Source organism: Pinus tabuliformis, chromosome J (assembly GCF_031772625.1).
Source record: "Pinus tabuliformis cultivar Carrire ecotype Pingquan chromosome J, CPIR1, whole genome shotgun sequence".
Classification (NCBI taxonomy): Eukaryota; Viridiplantae; Streptophyta; class Pinopsida; order Pinales; family Pinaceae; genus Pinus; species Pinus tabuliformis.
In genome coordinates this window covers 1,106,452,280-1,106,473,349 of record NC_142295.1, presented here as the reverse complement: position 1 = coordinate 1,106,473,349, position 21,070 = coordinate 1,106,452,280, and positions in this window count along the sequence as shown.

The following is a 21,070-nucleotide window of genomic DNA, read 5'->3' as shown; positions in this document are numbered from 1 at the left end:
CCCCCAAATTGAGCAATTTGCCAACCAACAAGAATGGGTAGAGGGCACACTAGTTGAAGAACTGTCTGAGGAAGAAATAGTAGAAAAAGAAATCAAAAACCTTGAAAAAGCGATTGACTCGGAATCTTTTGGACAGGTGTTTTTTACAGCTCCTCGGCACCTTGGAGAAGGCACCTCATCTGCCACGGCTCCCCAGCAACCAGCCCATGAAACTGTCCAACCAGCAGCAACAGACAAAGGTAAAGAGGTGCAACATTCAGAAGAGCATTCATAAGAGCAAGTGCAAAATTTGGGACAGCAAGAAAAAATGGCGGATCAACCGGTTTCCACTGATGAACAAAGTCAAGGGCAAGACTTTTCTACACAAACGAAGGTAACAGAAATTCCGGTGTTGCAAACACCTCTCAATGAAGAGAGATCAAAGAAAAAGGGCAGACAGCAAGAAACACCTCCAGGCACATCCACAGAGCAGCAAGGAGAGAAGAGACAAAGGTTAAATCTTTTTTGAGAAGAAGAAATGCCAGAGGCACCCACAGAACAACAAGTTCCTCCTAGCATGGAGACATCAGCCAGCTCATTTCAGCAGGAGCATGAGAGGCAGCGTGGCATGGAAGTGTCATCCACCAGGCAACAGAACCAGCAGGGCCCTGACATCACAAAAGCATTTACTGATATCAAGGCTAGGAATGAGCCAGTGAGAATCCAATTGTATAATCAGTTAATAAGGATGGCTCCCACCAATCAGCAAAGATTAATGGCGGCCTATGACATCCAGGAAGGCAAGATGACCCTTGGTCACTTTAGGCCTACAACCCAGCAACCCCAATCAGCTGTTGATTACATTAGAACCAATCTGGAGGTGTTTGCCAAGGATATACATCCTATGGACCAGATTGAATTGCACGAGTAGACAGGGGAAATGCTATATTCTACTCTAGCAGATAAGACACTGTTAACCCACAAATTACAAAACTCCTTGCACAACACTGCTACCCAACTTGAGTTGGAGAAGGCTTTGCGACAAGCCAAGGACAATAGAATCAAGTCCTTGGAGCATGGAAAATTTTAGGGGCTAATGTTCGCCCAGTGGGCTAATTTTCCATGATTTTTCCACAAAAAAGATTCGCCAATTTCCAATTTTATAAAAGACGATTCGCCCAAATTTTAGAATATAAAATTATTTTACCTTAAAAATCGCCAACATTATAGAGAGACTATATATAAAATAATTATAAATTTGATTAATTTTACAAATATACCAATAAACATTTATAATTTTCATATTAGGGATTAGTGAGATTCGCCAATGTTTTAAACTTCAAGAAAATTTTCCATCCTTAAAATTTTCCTTGCCTTGGAGGCGATTACCATAGAGATGGGACATGATCCCTCTAATCCCAAGGGCGTGCAAGGTCTATTAAAAAAGAGGGATGAAGACATAGCTGCGCTTAGGAAACAAATGAAGCTGTCATCTACGTTGCATCCTCAGACTACAGAGGTAGCACAACAGAAAGAAGAAAGGGATGTAGTATCTTTACTCATGACCTTGCATAAAAGGTTGGTAGAAAAAGAGAGTGCCTTGGAGGCAGCATTACAGGGAAGGCAGGGAGAGTTGGCCTCTCAGCCAATTCAAACAGCTCAGATTCTCGCAGCCTGTTGTGGGGAAAAATGCCTATGCAGGACGATCCTATCCACTTAAGGTGTGACAGTGCCTTAGCAACAAACAAAGATAGCTATTCTAGTATTCTTCCTTTATGAAATGAGAATGAAGAGAGATAGATGGACTAACCAGTGTCTTCCGTTTGTCCCTCGATCCAGTTCTCTCTTCTCTTTGGAAGTTCCCAGCTACTTGCCTTCTCGCTCGCCCAGCTTCAACAGGTTTCTGCAAGATCACAAGAAGAGAACACTACACAAAGACATAGATTCATATTCATAACTAGTTCAGGATTAGAAATAAACTAAACATACTAATGCAACCATACATCAAAGATACACCAGTATATAGGAGAAACCAAGATAGCTTTATTGATGAATAACAAGGTTCAGGAAGAGATACAACCCAGAGGGCTCCAATCCAGCATCTCCTTCCCAGCAAATGAAATTCCTATCTTCACCTTCCCTCAAAGCATTAAGCACCCAATAATTCCAGTCTCAAACCAACAGCAATTCTTTGCAATAACAAAATTCCAGCCTCTAGATCTCATGGAGGAGAGATCCATATATAGATGTTTGGAGAGAGGATGAGTCAGCTTGAGATCTGACTAGTGTCCTCTCCCTCTGTCAGTTCTTGCTTCCACTTGGAGGTTCTTGCTTCCACTTGGAGATTGAGAACCTCTTACTCATCACTAGTCGAATTCACTGAGGCAAGTGTCATTGAGGAAGATTCTGGAAGCTTCCAGGGTCTTGACACCTTGTTGAATGAACTTGCCATTTGTCAATTCTCGCTCAGCGCACCCTGGTAGTGCTTCTACCTGCGTTGCAGTGCAGGTAGCCAGTGCAGACTTTGCATTTCAGCGCAGACAGCTAGTGGAGCCTCTGAATTGATCCTGAATTGACTTGTTTTTGAGCAGTTTCTGGTGGAGAACTTCTGTGAATTGCTGTGGTTTGTTAGCCTTGTTCCTCTAGGGGTAGGAACAACATGTTTAGGAACTTTGGATCCCTTAGATTATGGACATTTCATGCTTATAGCTGTAAGGCACAAAAATGTCTATAACAGTTGCCCCCTAAAGTATGAGGCCGTTTATCGGGTGAAATGCTTTATCAGGAGGATCCGAAGTTCATTGAATGCTGGGAGGAGACCTGTAATAAGATACAATACAATACATTATTTTTCATACTGCTTTCATGATCTAGCTGAGGCGGGCATTCCCATGCTCAGCTTTATAAATTCCTTTTTCTGTACATAGAACAGACAATCGTCTGATGGTAGACTGATAATTTTGATGAAATTATCATCCTTTGGGGTAGGATGATTATCTGCTGCAATGATGTACATGTCAATGTCTTTATTTTTCCTGAATATATATCGCAGCCCGGATGGATGAAACTAGATCCGGGGTCTTCAAACTCGTTCGATCTTCACTCTAAGTACAAGTCGATCCATGTGAGAAATGTTCTGAAGTCGAACATGGAAAGACATCGCTTGATTATCGGTCAATGAGGTAAACCATTAACAAGCGCGAGAGGAATCACCGATAATGATAATGACCCTCAAGGTACTGGAGTACAATTCATGTGGTGTGAATAAAGGACTTGGCGTCGAACACCACGCAAAATCTTTCGGTCGAAGGTCATTGATGTATACCTGTCGCCGGAAGTGAGAAACTTGCCATTGAGTCATGCAAGCTTCAAAGTACTGAAGGGGTTGTTCCTAGATCAACTTCTTGGATAATGAGCTGATGTCGACAAGAAGCGATCCGTCAAAGGAGGGCCTTAATGTATCCCACATCAGTGACACGGAACGGAGCTAATGATTTTGATGGAGGTGAAAACGATCTGATGACGTATGATTCAGGGTGGCGGTCATGAAAGGATGAAGGATAATGTACGACAGTGGATGGGACACGGTTGATGTTTCTGAACGACTTCTCTTGAACATATGGCGACACTTATGTGATGGATCGGTAGCATTACCCCAAATATGGATGGTATGGTGAGAACATGGTGATGTGACCAGTGAATGAAACAACCCAACCCGACTGTGGTACAGAGGAAAAGTGTCATGTTCAAGAGCGACTTGCTACCATCAAAGTTTTCTTGAGTTTCTCCCAATTTTTCCCCAGTCATTGCTGACCAGTACCTCTTTATTTTTTTCAAGCTTGAGGAGGATAACATATGCTTGTTCTATAACTTGCCCTTCGGGCAAGCCCATCGCTATGTTTTAACGAGCCTAGCGATAGGGAAACTCGTTCTCGTCTAAAGACAAGTTTGTCGCTATTTAATGCATTTAACGAGTCTAACGACAAGGATAACTCGGTCCTTTTCATTTTTAGAGAGTCTAAAAAGGTACGTAAAGTCAACTCCGAAAGTCCTTTTTCGTCATCTAATCCCTTAAGTCCGAAAAAGTATAAAACAATACAGAAGGGATGAGTTTTCGATAGTTTTAACGAGCCGAACAAAACAAGCGCTCGATCTTTTTGTGCAATAATCCCTCAGGTCCAAAAAGATTAAAATCTAGAGGAGGGATAGCACTTCCGGTCGCTTTAACGAGCTGGAAGGCCAAAACTTGGCAATCTTTTCATATTTTACGAGTCAGATGAAAAGAGCTTAAAGAAGACTCGTCTTTTGAGGAACGAGTGATAAAACGGGTTAGCAGCTGATTCCAGGTACAGGTTGGAATTTTCCAATCACGGCAGTGTCACAAGGATGGCTAGTGAAATCACTCTTCGCAGCTGTTCCTCAAAATGGGTAAACAATCATATGGAGGTGAACGATCGGCCAATGGAAAAGTGGAGGTGACGGTGCAAACACGACCAAGGCTTTAATGGCTGATAATGTTACATTCACGGTGGTTATTTACCGGAAGATAGTTCATTTTTTAACGAGCTTAAACACAGAAAAACACTGCTCAGTCTTATGTTTATTTTTTAACGAGCATGAACTATGTGCTAAAACTGCTCGGATCTTACGTTTATTTTTTAACGAGCATGAACTGTGTGCTAAAACTGCTCGATTAATAAGTTTGTATGCCCCCAGCATAATAATTGTTTATGGAGGTGCATGCCCCCCAAGCTTCATTGAATTCAACTCGGTGATTGGAATGAAGGTTTACCTTTGAGATTTGAAAAGGGGATTTGTTTCATTTTAATGAGGTTGACACAGTAAAGAACTATCCTCATAACTCCTTGTTTCATTTTTTAACGAGGTTGACACGAGATAAGAACCGTCCTCGGAGCCTACTGTATTTACAGTATTTCTATTAGGGCGATGATCCATGCTGACAAAAAGTTTAGGAATCTTCTGAATCCATTAGATATAGAAGATTTCATATTGTAGGTTTCCACTGTGGCCACTTCCGCCAGATTACTTGCAGGCGGTAGGGCAAAAGTACCCATTAAGGCAGGGTCTTTTAGGAGACCTACTCCAATATTTTGAAGCGAATGATTGCTTCCATGGATCATTGGAATGCTTCCCGTAACTTGTGAACTGTCGGGGAGGAAAGTTTGTTGGTCGAGGACTGTAATTCCTCCTTGAAAGGGAAATGCAATCTTCCTGAAGTAGGTCGACACGACTGCGGCCATGGCATATATCCAGGGCCTTCCCAGTAGGATGTTGTAATTGAGGTTTCCATCAATTACTTCAACATCAATTCCTACTGTTTTGCCCCCTAGTTCAACTTGCAAGTTACTTAAAATCCCGTATGGAGTGTATGATCGTCCATCAAATGATTTTAACGTCATTGACGATCTCAACAAGGGTGGTGAGCCTAAATTCTTCCAGCAACTCATCGACATAATACACGTAGATGCCCCCTCATCAATAATTGTTCGATGAACAGTTTTGTTGAGGGCTTTCACTTGAATAAGGAAAGCTAGTTGAGCTGGTGACTGAGGGTCATATCCTTTATGATCAAAGGCCACAAGATTGGAATCCATTGGGCCAATCCCACCTATTGCTAATAATAAAGCTTGCTTTTGGGAGGGGCAATTCTGCGGTACCTCAAGTGTCGACATAGCGGACGACGATTGGGCCAGGTCCTCTACTATATTATAATTCTGTGCTACTTTGGCACGAGGATTAAATGTCGATTTGTGTACTACTCCCTTTGGCGACTTTATCATTGGTTCAGGAATGATGGGTGGCACAACTTCAGTCAAAGTTGTCGTCGAACTACTAGGTTGTTCATTAGCCTTGTTATTCGACAGCTGTGGATTCCCGTAATCTTTATTCCTTGTCAAAGCATCATTCTGCTGCTTTGAGGTAGACAACATAAGCACTTGTAATCGGGAAGCATTTTGATTAGCAACCAGTTTGGTTCCCGGGCTTGGAAACGGATCAGTCAATACTGTTGAGGATTTTGAACTCTTAAAGAGTTTCTTAACTTCAGCTATATGTGGACAATCTCTCATCCAGTGATCCTCATCGCATATATGACACCCTGCAGGGGGTTTCCTTTTTCTCCCTTTCTTTTTCTTCTTGCCCCCTGGTTGCTTTAGTTGTTTGCCCTTGTCGGTCGACATGGCATTTACTTTCGAGGCAAGAAGTTCCTCATTTGCATTTTGACTAGAAATCTTACAGGCCTTTTTATATGTAGCCTTTGTCAATTTCGTATCTATTTTGCCAATCACGCCATCGCCGGCGCGAGAGTCATTGTTTGATTTAGGAGGAGGAGGAATTGAGAATTCCGGTCTAGGGGCGTTAGGTATTTTGTCGTAGAGCGTGCCAGACTGAGTATAGACCAAGTCTAGATATTGCGCACGAGCGATAACCTGCTCTTCTGTTACGACTCCTCCCTTTGCCACATCTTCCGTTATAGCGGGAAGTAACGACTTGATAAACCATTCAGCTAATAGCTGATCGGGAACGTACGTTTTTACCATCCTACGACGATGTCGCCACTCATGTATATGATCAGATATGTGAGTGGCCGTTGTCTGTCTGAAGTTGGTTAGGAGTTCCGTTCCCGTTTCATACCTTATCGGTAATTGAAAATGGGTTAAGAAAGTCGTGGCTAAGGTATTGAAGTTGTCGAACGAAGCTCTAGGCAATTCAATATACCATTTTTCCGCTGGACCCGTTAACGTCCTCTGAAAAAGGCGAAGCCTTATCGAATCATCGTTTAGGGTGTTTGATGAACACCATAGATGAAATGTCATCACGTGATTCGATGGATCTTCACCTGGATTTCCATTAAATTTAGGAATATCTGACGGAAGTTTATGCGGAATCGTTGGCCACCAAGGGGCATAAGCAATTGGATCATTCGTCAGCCGGTTTAGATCTGGTAATTCTAGAGTTGCTACAAAGGGCAACTATTGATTCAGGTTAGGCGAAGCATACCCAGGATAAGATGGAATCGCCTGAGCAGTGGGTCTTTGCATACCAGCATAATGCTGGCAACTTTGACAAGGTTGATGGGCATAACCACTATAATATGGTTGCCCATTACTTACAAAGACTTGTTGCTCAGGTCCTTGATATGATTGCTGGAATGGCGGTTGTTGAGATTGAACCAGCCCTGGTTGTTGGACCATTTGCTGTTGTCCAATACTGGATGATTGACCAAGATGAGGAGTCATAGTACTTGTTTGAGCCTGAGTCGCTCCAGATAAGGAGTCACTAACCTGAGGTTGTGATTGAGTCGTTGAGACAAGAGGCTGTTGTATTGCAACCTGAGAAACTTGGGGTTGACATACAACAGGTAGCGCTTGTACTTGCGACGCAGTCACCATAGCAGGTATAGTGGGAATATTCGACACAGGGTAGACTGGTTGCGTTGAATATACAACCCTTGGTTGCTGAGGCAGTATTGGTGCCCAACCGCTGGATGTAATTCCAGTTTGACCTGAACTTTGTTGTAAACTCTCATATGGTTGTTCTCTGGGAGGGAACAATGAAAAGGCATACTGTCCTCCATATGGTGGAAATCCAGTACTTAAAGGGTAGATTGGCCTTTGAAGACACATTGGATCAATTTGTTGAGTTTCAACATAAGAAATACCAGATGATAATCCGGATGAAGAAATAGGAACTAACCATGTCGTCGAAGCAGTCCCTGATGGGACCTCAGCTTGTTGTTGACAATTTGCCGGGACAGATGGTATACCAGGGAACATCGTTAGAGTAGTAGTAGGAGGTTTTGCTGCTGCTGTGTCGGATGACACAGTCCTAGATGTCAACGGTTGTTCAGACATATCTAGTCTATCCAAAAGATTTCTTAGCGATTCTACAAGAACTTGTGATGAAGGAAGACTAACTTCGAAGATCAACGAGGGAAAGGTGATGATTATTCCGTTTAAAATAAATTTTAACGACGCTTAGACACAACTTGCTTTTTCAATTTTAAAGAGTCGAGAAAAATCAAAAGATGACTCTAGTCTCCTTCGATGTTTTAACGAGCCCGAAGTGACAAATGCTCGGATGGACTTTTTCCGTTATAGAGTCTGAAAAAGGCCAAAAGGAACTGCTCTGGAGTTCTAGGTAGAGGGTGTGCCAAACTTTTTGCAAAACCGCAGAATACTTTTTAAGGTACGGGCGGTCGATCTTCCTGAATGCTGTGTTCAGTGCATTGCGATCAGTAGGGCGGCCGACACGGCTTCCTAAGGATAAAGGTTTTATGCCTATAGGGGTCTCCCAATATATACTCGACAGTACGTGGGAGCACAATCCGTACTGGCCCTATCGTCCCTCAGGAGGAATCACCCACCATCAGTGAGATCGACAGTCACCAGGCTTTACGACACCGGAACACGTCTCTAGCCTAGACCTCTATGTTGTGCGTTAAGTTACAAAGTGTTGTTAAGTTCATTCAATTTATTTTAGGTTGATATTTTTAGAAGTTTGCCTTTTGAGGTTCACCACGAGATGTATGATACAATTCCTAAATGCAGTCTAAAGATGATAAGCAAGCTTTATATCTTTTCAACTATGAAAATCCTAGCTACAAAGGGAAAAGAAAGACACCATCTTTTCTCAAAGAGCAATCAGCACACTCTAATGCACTTTTCCTAAATCAAGCATGCAAACTATCAAGATGCAAATGCACAATGCAAGTGTTTGTTTTCCGCTTTCTTAATATTGATGCCTAAAAAGAAAGCTTTTTGTACAACTTTGAATTTGCTTTTAAATGACAAATACAAACAAGTTCACTTTTTCGAAATCAGAAAGGGTAGAAGAGATTACAACACTTAACGATTTTCGAAATGAATACTTGTTTTGACACTCAAAAGAGACAAACTCAAACCAAAAGCAAAAATGAATGTATAACCAACTGTAAATAGCCAATGAACTCTCTCCTAAGATCACAATCAACAGATCTGAATCAAGGGCTACAGGATGACTATTTCACTCTCGCAAAGGAAAACTGTAAATGACGCCACAAACACATAAAAACACTCACAGTCTTTTTGTACAAAAGGAGGTGGAATTTAAGCAGAGAAAAGGAGTTATCAGACAGGTACCTATGCTGGTTACAGGCTACAAAAATCAGAGATCAAAACAGGGAAAAACAGAGCAGAGAACCCCAGCTGCACAAGGCCTAACTGGATCAACGCACCCTCAACACAGAGGTTTTGACATTCAGCGCAGGTAGCCTTCACGGGACCTGCGTTGAAATACAGAACCTCTTCACAGGGTCTGCGCTGAAGGAGAAACGAGAGTTTCTCACTGGGTTCTGGGTCACAGTTTGCTGATTAATCTACGGTTTCAGGCCAAATAAAAGCAACAAGCAAGGTACAATCAAAGGGATTCTTTGAGGAAGGGCTAAGATCTATCACAAAGGATCATCAAATCATTTGTGAGTCCATTGTTCAGATCATAGACAAATCCAGTGATTGGATCAAAGCAACAGCTGTCTACTTTGCATCTGAGAATAGCAGATGTAGTTTGATTGTTGCTGTTGAGTCTATGAAACAAACAATAATAGAAACACAAATAAAATAATTAAACAGATCTCCCCAGCGGAGTCGCCAATTTGTTGTGGGGAAAAATGCCTATGCAGGACGATCCTATCCACCTAAGGTGTACAGTGCCTTAGCAACAAACAGAGACAACTATTCTAGTATTCTTCCTTTATGAAATGAGAATGAAGAGAGATAGATGGACTAACCAGTGTCTTCCGTTTGTCCCTCGATCCAGTTCTCTCTTCTCTTTCGAAGTTCCCAGCTACTTGCCTTCTCGCTCGCCCAGCTTCAACATGTTTCTGCAAGATCACAAGAAGAGAACACTACACAAAGACATAGATTCATATTCATAACTAGTTCAGGATTAGAAATAAACTAAACATACTAATGCAACCATACATCAAAGATACACCAGTATATAGGAGAAACCAAGATAGCTTTATTGATGAATAACAAGGTTCAGGAAGAGATACAACCCAGAGGGCTCCAATCCAGCATCTCCTTCCCAGCAAATGAAATTCCTATCTTCACCTTCCCTCAAAGCATTAAGCACCCAATAATTCCAGTCTCAAACCAACAACAATTCTTTGCAATAACAAAATTCCAGCCTCTAGATCTCATGGAGGAGAGATCCATATATAGATGTTTGGAGAGAGGATGAGTCAGCTTGAGATCTGACTAGTGTCCTCTCCCTCTGTCAGTTCTTGCTTCCACTTGGAGGTTCTTGCTTCCACTTGGAGATTGAGAACCTCTTACTCATCACTAGTCGAATTCACTGAGGCAAGTGTCATTGAGGAAGATTCTGGAAGCTTCCAGGGTCTTGACACCTTGTTGAATGAACTTGCCATTTGTCAATTCCCGCTCAGCGCACCCTGGTAGTGCTTCTACCTGCGTTGCAGTGCAGGTAGCCAGTGCAGACTTTGCATTTCAGCGCAGACAGCTAGTGGAGCCTCTGAATTGATCCTGAATTGACTTGTTTTTGAGCAGTTTCTGGTGGAGAACTTCTGTGAATTGCTATGGTTTGTTAGCCTTGTTCCTCTAGGGGTAGGAACAACATGTTTAGGAACTTTGGATCCCTTAGATTATGGACATTTCATGCTTATAGCTGTAAGGCACAAAAATGTCTATAACACAGTCGCTCCTCCCACGGCCAGCACAACAGTCCCTCCTATTACTCCAGCAGCAGAAGAAGGTACCTCAAGTTCAGCACCAACTATAGCAACTACCTCAACACCTACAGAGAAAGACACCAGCTTGAAAATGGAAAATATGATGAAGGAAATAGAAGCTCTGGAATTGCAAATGACAAAATTGAGACAAACCAAGGAAAAGATGGCTACAATTGAGACAAAATATGACAAATCAAAGCAAGAGGTAGCTGATAAGACAAGAGAAATCAAAGCCTTGGAAAAAATAATAAAGGAGCTGGAGAAAGAGCTCACTTTTGATGGAACTCTAGCTAATATAAAGAAAATTCTGTGGGCCAAAATCGGTCAATCCATTACAGACCAATGGAAATCCATTGAAACTATTCATGAGCAAATGGATTTGATAGCCATAGCCCATTTGGAAAATCGGAAGGCTAGAGCATCTTTGGGGAATATGCCTGAGCAGGCTAACAGGATGATCCAATTCCTGAATACTCGCACCAAAGTGCAGCTAGCAGCATTAGGAATCAGTAACAGGACTGAAACTATCTTTCTAATTAAAAGGGTGTTAACCCTTAGGAACTTTGTGTAGGCATTGGACAGAAAATGCCAAGAGATGCAAGCTGAGGTGGATGAGTTCAAGACAAAGATCATGGCATTACATAGCAGAGGATTGCCAAGTTTATTAACCAGTGCCGGAAGACTGCTACCACACGACCTTTATGCTAACAGAGTCAATAATTTTGCTGCCAACCAAATCACAGCCTCCTCCAACACTTCAGAAGGAACAGGGCCTCCATTAGGACAAAGTTTTTTTGATAAATTAGAAAATCTATTCTACATTGCACATGAGATGAATCACCTGTTCGAATTCCAACCCACCTTCCATAGATACACAGAAGCTGAGGAAACACTGATAAAGATACAAAGGCATCAATTGCCTACGGAGGACTGGTGGAAAGGGATAAAAGAGATATTGCTCAGGTGATTTTGTTTTCTAATTATTTTTTATCAGGCTCCAGTTCAGCATATACATGTGGCAAGGTACAGCTGTCAAAGGTAAATCGGCGTAGAGCAAAATTGAAATGATAATTACAGCTCATCAAATACTAAGAAGTCGAGCACACAGGATGAAGGTCCAGGTAGCAGCAGTGAACGTACCAATATCAAGGCAACACACGCTGAATAAATGCGTAACAAGAAGCCGATTCATTTAGCCCACAAAGTCAAAGTTTTCTGACAAAAATAGACAGCTAGCAAGCCAATATTAACTGCAGTATTTAATTTCTCATTTACTCCCTGGCAGGAGTTGGTGATGTAATTTATTGCTTGAAGAGTCATCACATAGATATTTTGTAAACTTCTTTTTGTATATATACGACTTCTTGCATTGTAAAAGGGGTTGGCCGGCTAATGTATTCCAAGAGAGACTCGCACTGTATGTCTGATATTTTTCTATAATGAAAGACTACTTACAAGCTTGGAGGATGGACTGTTGGATGTGCTATTAATGGTTTCTGAAGAATTGAATGTGGAACTCTTGTGCTACAATATGAATCAATAAGTGTTCCTCACCTCTATCATTTCAATTTCATATATGTTCAAGTCCCAGAACAAAGGATTGGTTTAGAATTTTCTTAGCTGCACTCTATACTCAGATTTTGTGGCTTCTTAATGTTTTCCTCTTGATCTAGACATAAATGTGAATTCTGTTATGGCTGATGTTTGATCTATTTCACATGTAAATGATTGTCATCTAGGAATTCTTAGCTGCTCCCAGATAGAGTTTATTCATCTTCTTTTTGCTAACCTGTTTAAGAGATTCTTTGTTGCCTCTCATTCCTTAGCCCTCTTTCCATCCCTAAGCTTAAATATTGATTCATGAGAAGCTACCTTGCTCCTCATTTTTCTTGTGACCAAGAGAACGCACCAGTAGTCTTACTCCATGACTCCATGCCCAATGGTTTGAAACTTACCACAATATGCATTGCATCTCTACTTGAAGCATCTTCCTTCCCACCAAAATCAAAACAAAACCCCTTGAACTCTATAACTAGCCTAAAATCATTATCAACAAAGCTAAATCAGAAAGAGAGAGCCCTCTCTGGCTGCAGGTGGGATAGAACCTACAGTCCAAAGTTGGTTTGTGGTTACCTCGGTCGTATCCTTTCAGGAGCTTAAGGACAAACTGAGTGATAACATAATGGCGACTCCGCTGGGGACCGTTCTTAGATAATTTCATAAATCAAGTTGAAAAGCTCCACTGGGGGAGAACCAGACCAAGAGTTTCTTTCTAGTTTCTGGAGGAGGTCATGTTTTCCTTCAGAACCACTTTACAAATTTTACTTCTGATCTGTGATGGTGGACAGAGATCAGGCACTCCAAAGTTGAATCATCTACCTTGCGACTCCACACCATCTTCACAATCAAGACTCCACTGGAGGAGCGAACCTGAAAGAGAAATTTTCAAAGTTTTGAGCAGTTTTGCAGCCAGGTAATCCCATTTCACAGTGGTAATAGTCAGATAGGATGATCGGGTGTGTGGAAGATGAAGTTGAACAAGCTGTAAATGAATTCAGAAAGTTGTTATCAGAATATGAGCTTGATGAAAATTTCTTTAGACTGTTGTTGATTAAGATCAATGCAATACAACAGCCTCAAATCAAAATGTGTCTTCTTGATTTAGTTGAGGAAGAACATGAAAATGAGATTGAACTTTTGCATTCTCAAATCCAGTCATATGATTTTCAAGATCCTAAATTTTTTTTCCAAGGACTTCCTTCTCCAAGTCATGGGGAAATTGTACTACCTTCTGACTTACAAATTAAGGATAACTATGCTTTCAAGACAAAGGCTGAAGAATTGGTTGCAGAATTTGTTACAAAGGATACAGCTGTTCCATCAAACCAAGAAAGCTCAGATAGAACCATCCCACATGATGCTTTTGTTGATCCTGTAGCAAATTACATGGAGGCCTTTCTAAACTCAAAATTTGTAACATGTTTTCTCTATGAGGACCAAGTATTTCAGCCGTGGCCTTTATATGTAACAATTTTGATCATGGGGGCACATGACCCAACAATGTTTCTCATTTCACCAATTGTTAGTCAAACAATTAGTTTCTTTTTACAAGTGCTCAAATGGTTGCACTGGTTGTTTCATTTTACCTAACCAGCAAAACAGGCGCTGATTAGGGTAGGTAGGTAGGATTTCAGTTTTCTGTTTTGATAGTAACTCGTTGTAGTTGAAGCTCGAAGTGAAGGCCCTAAGCTCCTCAAGTATGTTGTCATGTTCATAAATAAAGCAGCCAGTAAAGGGAAAGTTTTTGGAATACAGCAAACAGTCCAAGTCTAAGGCATCCTGACCTGCTGTTCTTGACTTTTCCCAATGAAAAGTCATCCCCAAGTGGAGCCACTGTTAGCCTCCTGTTGCAACAGGTTTCATATTTCATGATTGACAGTGGAAGTGCCAAAAATGTTCATCTTTTTCATGCTGCAAAAGTTCCATTTTTGAAGTTTTCTCAGTTAAAGGAAGGCCAAACAGCCTAAACTTGGTTTCCTCAGGTTTAAATTGCTTGTCTTAGAAAATAGAGAAAGAAAGTCTGCCCAAACAGTTTGAGCTTGGAAGGTTAGTAGCTAGGTAGAGAATGAAGGAACCCAACTGTCTAATCTGGGCCCTTGGGAGCAATAAGGGTAGTTTTAGATAGGAGGACAGTTTAAAAGAAAAGAGCAACCAGGGTTTGCAAGTCTAAGCGCACCCTCCTTGAAGTAACAAAAAATGCTAGGTATATTAGGCTGGGTAGGTAGCCTAGGGTTGCAGAAGTAAGATCATCTTTAGTGTTGGACTTGATAAAGAAAGCTCATCTCATCAGTGGCACGGGTACCAAAGCAATCTTTTGGTGGCAGAAATCTGGAAGCATGTCTAATTTCCCTTTACTCCCCCTAAAAAAGTCTCTCACTAACATCCCCCTGAAGGACCTTGGGATCTGCCCAACAAGTCCTAGTCTTACCTCATTTTTGAAAAATATTTAAGTCAAGGCTTTGGCTGTCTTCATGAAAAGAAGCCACATTTCTTGTGTAAAAATCATGTTTTCATCTTCTACACAATCTCTATGTCTATCTTCACTTCATAGACTAATCATTGTTTTCTTTCCATTTCCACTCCACCATTGTCATATTAACCCCTAATTCTAGTATGTAGCTCACTAATTTCTTCCTTATCCCTATTCACTACTAAAACTATGTAAAATCCCCAACAAGATATTAAAATAGCCCCTCCCCTTGGCACCATAGCCATATTTCCTAAGTCTGGGAAATGCTAAGTTCATTTGGGGCCTGGCATTAACCCTTCTGCGTCCTAAACCGGGGTTAATATGACGTTCAGTTAAATCAACAACCACTGTCCCCCCCCACACATAAACTTTCCACTAAGTTCTTCCGCTCATGCATTCCATTTGGAATTAATTTGATATTTGATCAAATTAATAACCACCCACGCCCATTTGCAAACCCAATAAACCCATATAACCCAAAGTTTAAACCCCCGTAGTGCTGTATAAAGATTCAACATTCGGGTGGGCCCTGTGTGTTAACATCCCGTCAAATCGTTGTTACGTCCACCGTCGGATCGGGCCCTCCCCATCCGACGGCTCTTGGCGATTTCGGAGGCCCCCCGCTGCTCGGCCGTTAGCTTCCGATGGCGAGGCGGTTTCTCTGTCATACAAAAGACACCTATCCGCTTTCTATTTCATCAGAAGGGCTCTGGCGGATACCACTCCCGTACAGAAAGTGGTCCGATGAAACCGCTTTCAGCCTTCTGTACGCGCGCCCCAGGTCACCTATCCTGTTCTACGTGTCTGCCTCGTCACTGCGCCATGTCATCGGCCCAGTCGACTGCCACGTCACCCTCCATACCCAGCCTGCCAATGACGTCATAGTAAAAAGCGCCAAAAATGCCAAATTTTCATAAAAACGCGCAAATCGACCGTTTTATGTCATTTTCACTGCTCAGTTGTGGGAGCTCTCTGCATGCTATTTTACGTCGTTTTTCTGTCCAAGTGCAAAATTCGTTCAAACGAGCTGCCGCCGCCTGCAGATTTGTCGCCATTGCTCTCCATTGCACCTACTCATCCGCTACCGACACCTTAAATCTAGGTATTTACATTAAGAAATGCCCGTAACCCTATTTTTTATGCTTTCTCTGCAAAAATTTGCCAATACACTAAAAATTCACTTGGAACACATCGACACCTGCAACCTTTACCTCCCTACCTCACCATATAACTCAGTTGTGGCCAAAGCTGAGTTTCTCTGTTTTCTCTGATAAAACTGCCATTTATAGCTTCAAAATCCGGCTCCAATTTGTCCGCAGAACCGCTGAAGACAGTCTACTAAAGCCCTCTATTTTCCTCCCTTTCAGTATATTTATTGCAGAACATTGCACACTCTTCATTTCATTGAATTCTGCTCATCAAAATATATCTACACAAAGCTTAAAACTCTGAGTTCCTAGTCCGGAAAACCATTATCAAAATTGAGGTTTTTGTTGAAGTACTGGCCTAATCCAACTGTAATCATTGTCGAAACATGGAGACCCCAGTTGCCCTCAATATTGCACCACTGAATGCTCCACATAGGGACTTGGAATGGCTGCCCCTTGCTGACAGGGATTATCAAATGAAGGAAACAGTTGAAATAAGCAACAAATATCACATTGAAACCTTCTATGAGATAAGGAGGAAACATGGAAGCGGTATGGATGACATGGGTATCTGGGAGTCCAACTTGCCCATCTATTATCTTCCACAAGTGAATGTATTCCCAGACTTCATCCATCAGTGTTGTGAGCATTATGAACCCACTCAAAGAGCAGTTTTGGCTCCATCTGGGGCTGTTTTGTTTCACATCACCCCTCAATCCATAAATGAGATGCTAAACTTTGAGCCAACAAAGCCTCTAGTGCCTTTCTCTATGAATTTCCTACTCAACCAAGGTACCAAACTGCCCAGCTCAGAGGTCACGAGAATTGGCCAATTATTCATGGACCCAAATTATCAGCCCTAGCAACCTCCTCCTTATCTACATGTCTGGTTCAATGAAACAGGGAGACTGCTAGTAGACATGGTATCCTGCATCTTAGGATTCAATACCAGTGAGTATGTTGATGAGGTAATCTTGGTAATGTTATCCATGTTTACTCCAGGGCAGCCCCCCGTTGTCCAGTATGATTATGCTACCTTCATAGCTGACAAAATTCATGAGCAATTCATGAACCTGGAGAGAGAAAGGGTGTTTAAATATACCTCCTACATATATCACTTGTTGTTGTACTATCAGTCTGATAGTTTCCCAGTCTTCCTTAGAAAATTGGATGCTAAGGGCAAGCGAAGGTCTGTAATATTCTGGTCATCAGTTTTCCACCATGTATATTACTCTCCATATACCTACTGTGAGTTCATTGACCTATTTATATACCCAGCTTCCTCCTTGCTAGTGAGCACCCCTCTCCCTAGATTCACTGATGAAATGCAAAAGATCCTGCAACTTTCCAAAACCTACAGTATTGGAGACTGGTATTTTTACCAAAACCACACAGTAATTAGGATTTATGGCTGTGAATTGGCCCCTTATAGATTGCCAAAATATGTCCCCATGAGACTATTTGCCTTGGAATACTTCCGGCAATTTGGTAATGCAGACATGCTTCACTTCTATGGCAAAAGAAAAAAGGCACAGCTAAAAATCAGACATCAATTGGGCCCATTTATTTTCAATAAAAGAGAAGAAGCATGGAAGGAGGCAGACAAGATGTTGAAAGACTTGCTGTTATTGAAAACAAGTTTTTATTGGGCACCATATGACCCCAATCACTTTATAAACCTTAGAAGGGTCAAGTACAGGCTTGCAGCATATGAACACTATGATATCCCCCAAATTGAACAATTTTCCAACCAATAAGAATGGGTAGAGGGCACACTAGTTGAAGAACTGTCTGAGGAAGAAATAGTAGAAAAAGCAATCAAAAACCTTGAAAAAGCAGTTGACTTGGAATCTTTTGGACAGGTGTTTTTTACAGCTCCTCGGCACCTTGGAGAAGGCAACTCATCTGCCACGGCTCCCCAGCAACCAGCCCAAGAAACTATCCCACCAGCAGCAACAGACAAAGGTAAAGAGGTGCAACATTCAGAAGAGCATTCAGAAGAGCAAGTGCAAAATTTGGGACAGCAAGAAAAAATGGCGGATCAACCGGTTTCCACTGATGAACAAAGTCAAGGGAAAGACATTTCTACACAAACAAAGGTAACAGAAATTCCGGTGTTGCAGACACCTCTCAATGAAGAGATATCAAAGAAAAGGGGCAGACAACAAGAAACACCTCCAGGCACATCCACAGAGAAACAAGGAGAGAAGAGACAAAGGTTAAATCCTTTTTCAGAAGAAGAAATGCCAGAGACGCTCACAGAATAGCAGGTTCCTCCTAGCATGGAGACATCGGCCAGCTCATTTCAGTAGGATCATGAGAGGTAGTGTGGCATGGAAGTATCATCCACCAGGCAACAGAGCCGGCAGGGCCCTGACATCAAAAAAGCATTTAGTGATATCAAGGCTATGAATGAGCCAGTGAGAATCCAACTGTATAATCAGTTAATAAGGATGGCTCCCACCAATCAGCAAAGATTAATGGCGGCCTATGACATCCAGGAAGGCAAGATGACCCTTGGTCACTTTAGGCCTACAACTCAGCAACCCCAATCAGCTGCTGATTACATTAGAACCAATCTGGAGGTGTTTGCCAAGGATATACATCCTATGGACCAGATTGAATTGCACAAGAAGACAGGGGAAATGCTATATTCTACTCTAGCAGATAAGACACTATTAGCCCACAAATTGCAAAACTCCTTGCACAACATTGCTGCCCAACTTGAGTTGGAGAAGGCTTCGTCACAGGCCAAGGACAATAGAATCAAGTCCTTGGAGGAGATTATCATAGAGATGGGACATGATCCCTCTAATCCCAAGGGCGTGCAAGGTCTATTAAAAAAGAGGGATGAAGACATAGCTGCCCTTAGGAAACAAATCAAGCTGTCATCTACATTGCATCCTCAGACTACAAAGGTAGCATAACAGAAAGAAGAAAGGGATGCAGTAGCTTTACTCATGACCTTGCATAAAAGGTTGGTAGAAACAGAGAGTGCCTTGGAGGCAGCATTACAGGGAAGACAGGGAGAGTTGGCCTCTCAGCCAATTCAAACAGCTCAGATTCTCGCAGCCGCTCCTCCCATGGCCATCACAACAATCCCTCCTATTACTCCAACAGTAGAAGAAGGTACCTCAAGTTCAGCACCAACTATAGCAACTACCTCAACACCTACAGAGAAAGACACCAGCTTGAAAATGGACAATATGATGAAGGAAATAGAAGCTCTGGAATTGCAAATGACAGAATTGAGACAAACCAAGGAAAAGCTGGCTACAATTGAGACAAAATATGACAAATCAAAGCAGGAGGTAGCTGAGAAGACAAGAGAAATCAAAGCCTTGGAAAAAAGAATAAAGGAGCTGGAGAAAGAGCTTACTTTTGATGGAACTCTAGCTGATATAAAGAAAATTCTGTGGGCCAAAATCGGTCAATCCATTACAGACCAATGGCAATCCATTGAAACTATTCATGAGAAAATGGATTTTATAGCCATAGCCCATTTGGAAAATCGGAAGGCTAGAGCATCTTTGGGGAATATGCCTGAGCAGGCTAACAGGATGATCCAATTCCTGAATACTAGCAACAAAGGGCAGCTGGCAGCATTAGGAATCAGTAACAGGACTGAAACTATCTTGCTAATTAAAAGGGTGTTAACCCTTAGGAACTTTGTGCATGCATTGGACAGAAAATGCCAAGAGATGCAAGCTGAGGTGGATGAGTTCAAGACAAAGATCATGGAATTACATAGCAGAGGATTGCCAAGTTTATTAACCAGTGCCAGAAGACTGCTGTCCCATGACCTTTATGCTAACAGAGTCAATAATTTTGCTGCCAACCAAATCACAACCTCCTCCAGCACTTCAGAAGGAACAAGGCCTCCATCAGGACAGAGTGTTTTTGATAAATTAGAAAATCTATTCTACATTGCACATGAGATGAATCACCTATTCGGATTCCAACCCACCTTCCATAGGTACACAGAAGCTGAGGAAACACTGATAAAGATAAAAAGGCATCAGTTGCCTACGGAGGGCTGGTGGAAAGGGATAAAAGAGATATTGCTCAGGTGATTTTCTTTTTTAATTATTTTTTATCAGGCTCCAGTTCGGCATATACAGGTGGCAAGGTACACCTGTCAAAGGTAAATCGGCATAGAGCAAAATTGAAATGATAATTACAGCTCATCAAATACTAAGAAGCCGAGCACACAGGATGAAGGTCCAGGTAGCAGTAGGCAACGTACCAATATCAGGGCAACACACGCGGAATAAATGCGTAACAAGCAGCCGATTCATTTAGCCTAGAAAGTCAAAGTTTTCTGACAAAAATAGACAGCTAGCAAGCCAATATTAACTGCAGTATTTAATGTTTCATTTACTCCCTGGCAGGAGTTGGTGATGTAATTTATTGCTTGAGTCATCACATAGATATTTTGTAAACTTCTTTTTGTATATATACGACCTCTTACATTGTAAAAGGGGTTGGCCGGCTAATGTATTCCAAGAGAGACTCGCAGTGTATGTCTGATATTTTTCTATAATCAAAGATTGCTTACAAGCTTGGAGAATGGACTGTTGGATGTGCTATTAATGGTTTCTGAAGAATTGAATGTGGAACTCTTGTGCTGCAATATGAATCAATAAGTGTTCCTCACCTCTGTCATTTCAATTTCATATATGTTCAAGTCCCAGAACAAAGGATTGGTTTAGAATTTGCTTAGTTGCACTTTATACTCAGATTCTGTGGCTTTTTAATGTTTTCCTCTTGATCTAGACATAAATGTGAATTCTCTTATGGCTCATGTTTGATCTATTTCACATGTGAATGACTGTCATCTAGGAATTCTTAGCTGCTCTCAGATAGAGTTTATTCATCTTCTTTTTTCTAACCTGTTTGAGAGATTCTTTGTTGCCTCTCATTCCTTAGCCCTCTTTCCATCCCTAAGCTTAAATATTGATTCATGAGCAGCTACCTTGCTCCTCATTTTTCTTGTGACCAAGAGAACGCACCAGCAGTCTTACTCCATGACTCCATGCCCAATGGTTTGAAACTTACCACAATATGCATTGCATCTCTACTTGAAGCATCATCCTTCCCACCAAAATCAAAACAAAACCCCTTCAACTCTATAACTAGTCTAAAATCATTATCAACAAAGCT